An 8,757-nucleotide genomic window follows, 5' to 3' on the forward strand; every position below is an offset into this window, starting at 1 on the left:
GGGTTGAGAATGAGCAGGCTAGAGGTATGCCTAAATGGCCGATGCATACTTTGCGTGATAGTAAATTGGATGCACATTTTTCTAGTCGTACTCGTTCAGATTCTCACCATACATCTTATGCATCAGATTGTTATGCTTTGGCTGTGTCTAGCTTACATGATGTTGAGGAACCTCTATCTTTTGATGAAGCAAAAAATTTAAAAAAATGGATGGCTGCCATGCAACCAAAATATGATGCACTTATAGAAAATGACACATGGAATTTATGTGATTTTCCTCCTCTCAAAAAGTCCATTGGTACAAAGTGTGTTTACAAGTTGAAATGCAAGCGAGATGGTGAGATTGATCGCTGCAAGGCTCGACTTGTTGCAAAGGGTTATGCACAACAAAAAGGCATAGATTATGAAGAGACTTTTGCTCCCACTTGTCATATGACTAGTGTACATTTTCTATGTGCATTGGCAACTTGTTTTGGTTGGGATGTACATCAATTAGACATTCTTACTGCTTTCTTGAATGGTGACATATTTGAGGAAGTTTATGTAACGCAGCCTCGCGGTTTTGTCAAGAAAGGACAAGCGGATAAAGTGTGCAAATGTAACAAAGCTTTGTATGGGTTGAAGCAATCTCCTCGTGCTTGGTATGAGAAGGCTAACACTCATTCCAGTCCAACAGAAATCACATTATATGTAAAGCGTGAGGGTGATATACTTCTCATTGTGGTTCTTTATGTGGATGATTTGATGATCACTGAACCAAATGAGAGACATATTGCTCAATTTAAGGCTGATTTGAATGCTACTTTCAAGATGAAATATTTGGGGATGTTGCATCATTACTTGGGTATATAGTTTAAGCAGCGTGATGGTGGTATGGCCTTGTGTCAAAAAAGTTACATAGAGACATTGCTATGTAAATTTAGACTTGAGGATTGCAAACCTATTGCCACTCCCATGGAAACATGTTTGAAATTGAGTCTTCGTGATGTTGGTGATCCTGCCGATGTCACTCTTTACCAAACTACTATTGGATGCCTCATTTATGTATGCAACATGAGGCCAAATATTCAATTTTCAGTCTTGTAGGTCAGTAGATTTATGCATAGCCTAGGGTCTAAGCATTGCCAGGCTGTCAAGAGGGATTTTTTCTGGCACTTACATCTTGGCTTGTTTTATCCTAAGGGGAGATCATTGCCGCCAGAATTACATGCTTTTTTGGACTCATATTGGGTTGGTTGTTTTGACATGCGAGTGTCCACAACTGGTTTTTGTTTCATGCTTGGTAGTTCAGTATATCATGGTTGACCAAGAAGCAACCTAATGTGGCCACTTCCACTTGTAAGGCTAAGTATAGGGCAGTCTTCATGGCTACGGTTGAGTGTGTATGGCTCATACGCCTTATGGCTAATTTGGGTGTTGGATCGGACACTACCAACAGTATCTACACTGACAGTCAGAGCGCATTGGCAATTGCAAAGAATCGAATTTTTCATGCTCACTCAAAGCACAGTGAGGTGCATTACCACTAGAGGCTCTCAGCAGGAGAGATTAGCTTGGCTTATGTGCCAACACATGACAACCTTGCAAATCTTTTCACAAAGGCATTGTCTCGTGAGAAGTTCGAAGCTTTCTGCCAAGCTTTGGGCTTACTCCCCTTTGTGGACTGATCATGTCCTCCACTTCCCTTTACTCTATGTGCCAACTCTTGTTCATTGCATCACACCCAAGGGGGGTTTGTTACCATATACATGTGGTAGTGATGTGTGTGAACACACTTAGGACCACCAGGGCATTTTTCCCTCCCTAGGAGGTTTTTTCCCCCGTGCATTGTATATACGCCCATCACTCTAGGGCTATCTTATCTTTCCATTACAACTAACTAAAACACTCTCAATTGTGTGCTTTGAGCTTCCTTCGTCTTCTCCAAGCTGTGTGTGTTTTCCTGCAACCCTAATTCCAATAGATGCAAATGCAAGTGCATCTCTCCAGATGCAATTACCTACACTCACATCTTATAGACATGTGGAAATTTGGAAATCCTTGCTGAGATGGGCAAAAGAACTCACATGATATTTCTAGTTACGGGTTGTCTAGAAAAAATGCAATGCTTTGCACTCCCTTGCTCGCCATGTATGCCAAATGTGGCAAGGCTAGGGAGCCAGGACTTTTTTTAGCAAATAAAAAGGTAGGGCATCCCTCCAGATGCATTCACCTTAAAGGCATATGGCACTATGCAAGATGCTGAAATGACCTGCAATATTCTATTTTCAGTTGATGTGAAGCAAGCGACACTCTCCAGATGCAATCACCTACAGCCGTACCTTAAAGACATTTGGCAATTTGGAAATCCTTACTAAGTTCCGAAAAAGAACTCACATGATACTACTAGTTAGGGTTGTCGAGAGAAAAACACAATGCTTGGATCTACCTTGCTTGATATGTATGCCAAATGTGCAAGGCTCTTTTTAGCAAATGCAAAGGTAGGGGATCGCTCCAGATGCATTCACCTATGCGTTCACCTTGAAGACATGTGGCACTATGCAAGATGATGAAATGGGCAGCAAAATTCAGAATGATTTTGCTAGTCAGAGATATGTGGAATAGGGGCGGGGCGAAGAAGCTCTGAACTATTTTTAACAGATGCAAAGCAAGCGACACTCTCCAGATGCAATCACCTACGCTCGCATCTTATAAACATGTGAATCGTTTGGAAATCCTTGTTGACATGGGCAAAAGAATTTACATCATACTGCTAGTTAGAGGTTGTCGAGAAAAAACGCAATGCTTGGCACTACCTTGGTCGACATGTATGCCAAATGTGGTGGGGCTAGGGAGCTAGGGTTGTTTTCAAAAAATGCTAAGGTAGGGCATCGCTCGAGATGCATTCACATCTGCGTCCACCTTGAAGGCATGTGACACTAAATTCACGATGATTTTGTTAGTCTGACTGTTGGAAAATAGATTGTGCTTGGGAGCTTCTTATACGGAATATTGACTCTTTGAATGCATTGATTGTTGCATGATATGCAAAATAGGTGCAGGGTCAGGAAGCTCTAAACTGTTTTTAGCTGATGCAAAGCGAGTGCATCTCTCTAGATGCCATCACCTATGCAAGTGGTGGTGAGATTTGGGGTCCAACTAAGCAAGACTTCCAATTGCAACGCCAAGGAGCGGCATCGACAAGCAATGCGATAGCTGAATTAGTCGTTAAAGAGTATAGTTATCCTGAATGGATCCACATACTTGTTAGATACAAGCCATACGTAAAAGACAAGATGAGTTCCTAAAGATGGAAAGCAAAGCTAAGTTTCTAATTTATGAACAACTTCTAGGTGCCCATTTAAACTCATGTGTGACATGATATGTTTGACAATGGATACAATATTTGGCCACTTGACTACCAATGAATGAATTGGGAAGAAACTACAATAGATTAAACAATGTACTTTGCACCAAATGAATTAAATGTAGTCCACCTTGGGTTATGGCACGGCCATTGAGAAGAACTAGAGGATGATCAGGGCACCGAGAAGAGGGTAGCTCCAAGCATCGATTATCACACCAGATTCAGCTACCCCATGCGATGGCCGCACTATGACTTTGGCTTACAAAATGCGTATCACATTGCCTTCACAATGGGCCTTCTCAATTTGTCAATAAGTTAAGCAATGATGACACCGTCGTTGCTTGTATTCTTTAAAAAGGTTGAAGGTCTTGTGTATTGTAAAAGAGCCTTAAAATAAATCAAGGCATTTGAAAGCCTTGTATTTGGTCTTGCATGTCATACCATGAAAACTTTAATACTTTCTTTCGGCTTGCTTTCAAATCTTTTCTTGGCCAAGCTCGATCAACCTCACCATGCCAGGCTTCTCTCACCACGCCCTCACCAACTCATAGCTCCTCTTTGCACCTTTCTCTTTCCCTTGACTTTGGGAATGCAAATTCTTCTTCCTCCTTGACCTCTTCTTCATTGGTGCACCTTGCCAGCTGAATCCACGTGATACCATTAAGGCCAGTATGTAGCTCGTGCAACTATCTTCTCCAAGGGATCAAATCATTGTGGTTCTATAGCTATAAAGAAGGCTCTCTTCGTGCCTTTTTCCACTTATAAGGTACTTTGACTTTGTTGTGAATTGAAGCTCCGATGTTTAGGCCATGTGTTTTCTTGTTTACCCACTAGAACCAATAACCCAAATGGGATAACAATCCCCCTTCATCATGAGTGTCGCAATCCCTACCCGGCCTTGTGTAATACCATCTTTACATATTGTTTGCAAGAGTAAAAAACTAATCATAGTTTGTAATCCAGAGATTGATCAAAGCATGATTAAACACAAATAAAAGCAAGTACCATTCAAAAAATCACCATGGTTATCTAAAAACATTGCCATGCAAGGTGATTTTTATTGATACAAATGATGAAAACCATGGTAACTATAACTATAATTAGATACACATTCAATTGCAAGATTTAGTTTTGTGTGCATTTGAATCCTTCATTTTGTGCTCAAGAAGTTAGCACCAGCCATGAGGCTTCACTCTTATGGCCAATCATGTCCTCGATGAGTTTGAAGTAACTTCTCATTACGTTCGTGTGTCCCATCATCTAAAGAAGAAATGAACATGAAGAAGAGGTTAATCTAGAAGTTCGTAGACAATATTTGAAGAATTTTTTATATGTGCTAGAACCTTTTTATGCATGTGTATAATCTTTTTGATGTACTTTTGTTTTATCGGGTTAATAGCAATCACATCAACATGGAGAACGAGCCTTTGAAGAGCATCTTCTTATGGAATGCTGAGACAATTGCAACATTTTTCAATTATTTTTTGGGAATGGATCGCTATGCAAAAATCATATGAAAGAATAATATTGATGGAAGAAGTCTCTTGTATACCTCTGTGGCTTCGTGGAATGCCTTAGTAATAGAGGTCAGTGGACATAGACTTTCTTTGCATAGTTGGGTGCAAAGAAAATTGGCCAAGGCGAAGACTTTGTCATCCACTCTAAGACACGTTTGACAAGAAATGTCTCCTCACATGTAGCATGATCATTTGTCCTTGAAATATGTTGGGAGACATGAGGTAACGTTTTCCAACAAAGAAGTCAATGGCCAAGCTAAATTAGAATCTCATTTTGTAGTCCACATTCCAAACAATGCAAAGGAAAACGGTTTCCTTTGTATAAGTCATGCGTGGGAGCATCACACATACAATAGGAACTTGGAGCGGATTTGCATGTGGACCAGAGAAGGGCTAGGTTTGTTTCCCATCGACAAGTTTATGCAAGAAAATTTCAAGAAGGACAAAGAAATGAGGGAGCAGGTGGAGAAGTTCATTCATCGGAAGGGAAAGGCACTATCTCCTTTTAAGGCTTGCACTGAAGCTAAGGACTCTAATTATATGAGAGACAAATATTTCTAACACTAAAGTAGCATAGGTGTTACATGAGGCTCAAAGCAGGGCCATTGTTTGAAGGGCTTACTAAAATTCACCAAATTCCAATGGAAGATATCTCACACTTGGAGAGTTTTGATGAAGATGGCAACCACAACAAAGTAGGCATGGAGATGGTTGACCTTGAAGTAGATAATTCATTGAAGGCATAAAAATTTCTCTATCCCTCTACATCATATGCAAGAGGCTTGCTATGTGCCTGCAAGTGGTAAAGATACGGTCAAAATGATGGGATCATCCAATCCTATAATTGAAGAGAATGTGAGATGTAGATGTGGATTTTTTCCAAAGGTACACCACAACAATTTTGTTTCATTCCAATCCTTGATTTGCATTCAAAGGAAGTTGGCAGAGGCATAGTATTTTCAAAGTCACACGGTGGAAATGATTATGGGCGGTGGAGGGTGGAGATTGAACTTTGAGCAATGATGCAACGAGTCTTTATATTCCTAAAAGTCTTCTAGCCAGGATCCAAAGTGCATATTGTAAGTACCTCTCTAGAAAAGCATCTAAACTACAATCACTTTTAAGATTTTCCACAACTCACTTGTTATTTTTCAAATTAATTAGAATCGAATTATAGAGGTTCCACTTGTGTTTCTTAGTAAGATTGAGCCCCATTCAATTGATGAAGAAGGACATGTAAATTGCAATATTCTTCTTGTGCCTTGTAAAGATCAACTATTTGTCTTTGCATATGTTTGTTAACTCCAAGATGCTTATAGTCTTGAAAGGATATGAGCCCCTTATCTTTGCAACAAAAGTCAAGTGTGAATTTAACCATGGAAAAAACCAAGAAATGGTCCAATGTTCAATTAGAGGTAAATTCATTACATACCTTTGAATACGAACTTTGTTGTTTTCTCACATGTTAACGTTTTTTCCTAAAAGGATGAGAATTCTCCTACTAGTTTGATCACATACACTCAACCAAGAAGTCTATTTGTTGATTGTGAGTTTGAGCATTCAAGAAAGTTAGAAGAGGTATGATTACTCTTGTTAAGAGTTGATTGTGTATTTATTATCTTACAAACCCTTTATATTCTGCTTGTTTTATTTTTTAGGTCACAAATATTGCAAATGGCTCAGCTTCACATGTTCAAGCATCCATTTCTTCTAACAAAGAAAAGATTTCCTACTCAAAGATGCTTAATCAGGTATATGTTTGCATTGATTGATGCATAAATACTATTCCTTCCATTGAGAATAAAACAATTCTTTCTTGAAAAAGTCACCTTCAAAGGATGGTTTTGGGGATCCACCGCCAACAAACAAGCAACCTCAACAGGTACTTTTAAAAAAATCTTTTTTTGTGTGTGTTAATTGTAAATTTTTGCTATATATATCTTTTTACTTGGCTTTTTTTGTAATAGATGCTTGTAGCAAGTAGCTCATATTTAAGTGCATAAATTTTCAATAACTTGGATTGTACCTTGGAAGAAAATAACACGTAGATTATCTTTTGATACATAGGGCACAAAATGGATTATTTTGTTTAAATTTCTATAATCCTTATAGTGCACGTGGAAAATGTTTAACTTGGATGGCTCCTTTGAAGACCCATCTATTGCAATGATTGAAGGCTTTGTAACGCTCATACTATGCAATCTTCTTTTTTCCATGTGATAACTAGGTGTGCATTAGCAATAACTAATGATGAGTTATAGGTCACAAACCATCAATCACAAAGCAAAGAGGAAAGAGATGATGAGATAATGAAAAAAATATACTTGCTTAACTCCAAGGGGTTCCAATCTTAGTATGTAGCTTAACTCTACTATGTTGTGCAGGGCTGTAATGATACCACTATAAGAAGCACACAAGAAAAGAAGGAAAAAGTTGTGTGCATGAGAAACTTGGTGGTAAGGAATAGACAACTCAAATTAACTTAGAGATTGAAATTTCCTTTGTCCACTCAATACTTCAATGTGTATTGACAGGTGAAAAACCATACAAAGAAGGTGGTACCTACAAAGAAGAAGGTATACTTTTATTGCTCAAATTTGTTCATAGAATAGTTGTAATGAAGAGCCTCACACATTGACCTATTTTGTAACCTCTTAAGGATATCCCTAATTAGAAAGTGCAAAGTGAAAGTGTGGTACCATTATAGGTTTGTGATGTCTTAAGCTATATGTTGTGATGCCTATTATCCTAGATATGTAGAAGCAAGTAGAATGTGTTTGCAAGGTATAAATAGAACAAGCAAAAACTCTAAGAGAAGCATACAAGTTCTAGTTAGATTCAAAGAGAATGCTTCCACTCAAGCAAATTTCTTGATTCTAAAAGGTTGTAGCACCTAGTTGAATAGAATGTTGATGTTTATTGTATCTTTATTTCAGGTTCGAAAATCTAAAAGTCAAAAGTTTACTTTTTTGGATAAACATGTGGGAGTGCTTGCTAATGTTTACATGTGTTTCATTTCAGTTCCCCTTACATGCCATGTTCTTGACAATTCACTCAATGTTTGTTCTAGAAACCCTGCACTTGTTTTTTTGTGTTGATTTAGGCTTGCAGCTTACCAAAATCAACAAAAGAATCTATTGCTATAAAGATGATGGGGGAGAACAACGTAGATTTGATGTATAGAAGACTGGATCACTTTCTAAGGAATGTGTAGCGGACAACTCCTAAAGGATCATTTGATTTTGAAAAATCAAGTGAAGAATTAGAAGCATTGGATGTTTTGGTGTCTTGGGCTCTTTGGACCAAAAAGCTGAAGAGGGGCAAGAAATGGAGATGGGCCCAAGCTTTTGTAAGTGCATAGCTCTTTTGAAACATCAATTGCAAATGAGTATCATCATATAATGACAATCCAACGTTGTTATATCTCAAATACTATTGAGATATGTATCAGGAATGTTAACATATAGCTCTAAAACTATTACTTTTTGTAAGGTGGAACTCCACAACTATTACTTTTTGTAAGGTGGAGCTCCCAACTGCTAGAATATTAGCTGTTTTTGGAAAATATCCTTAGTATTTTTGGTTGTTGATTTATAAGAAAATATATATTTTTCTCATGGCCAACATTTCATTACGAGATGCCAAAAAAAGTATCACTATCCCTTGTTTACAGTGCGAGGTCTTTAAGTATGTCTTAAATATGATCTCTCTCTCTCTCTCTCTCTCTCTCTCTCTCTCTCTCTCTCTCAAATGTAGTGTCTTATAGAGGCATAATTTATGCGAAAAGACTGATTTTGAAGGATTGCAAAAACTCTATATGAGGAGAATAATTAATGTTTAAAAAGTAGCAAAATTTCTGGTTTAAGAGGTATAAGATAGTCTTGCTAGAAGGGTG

The 8,757-nt window shown here is 38.2% G+C and overlaps 1 pseudogene; it reads left to right on the top strand.

Annotated features, from left to right (window-relative positions):
- The first annotated feature begins 4,742 nt into the window (after window positions 1–4,742).
- LOC147442338 (uncharacterized) lies at window positions 4,743–5,608 on the top strand (annotated as a pseudogene).
- Window positions 5,609–8,757: the final 3,149 nt, after the last annotated feature.

Source organism: Adiantum capillus-veneris, chromosome 14 (assembly GCF_014529385.1).
Source record: "Adiantum capillus-veneris isolate H3 chromosome 14, ASM1452938v2, whole genome shotgun sequence".
Taxonomy (NCBI): Eukaryota; Viridiplantae; Streptophyta; class Polypodiopsida; order Polypodiales; family Pteridaceae; genus Adiantum; species Adiantum capillus-veneris.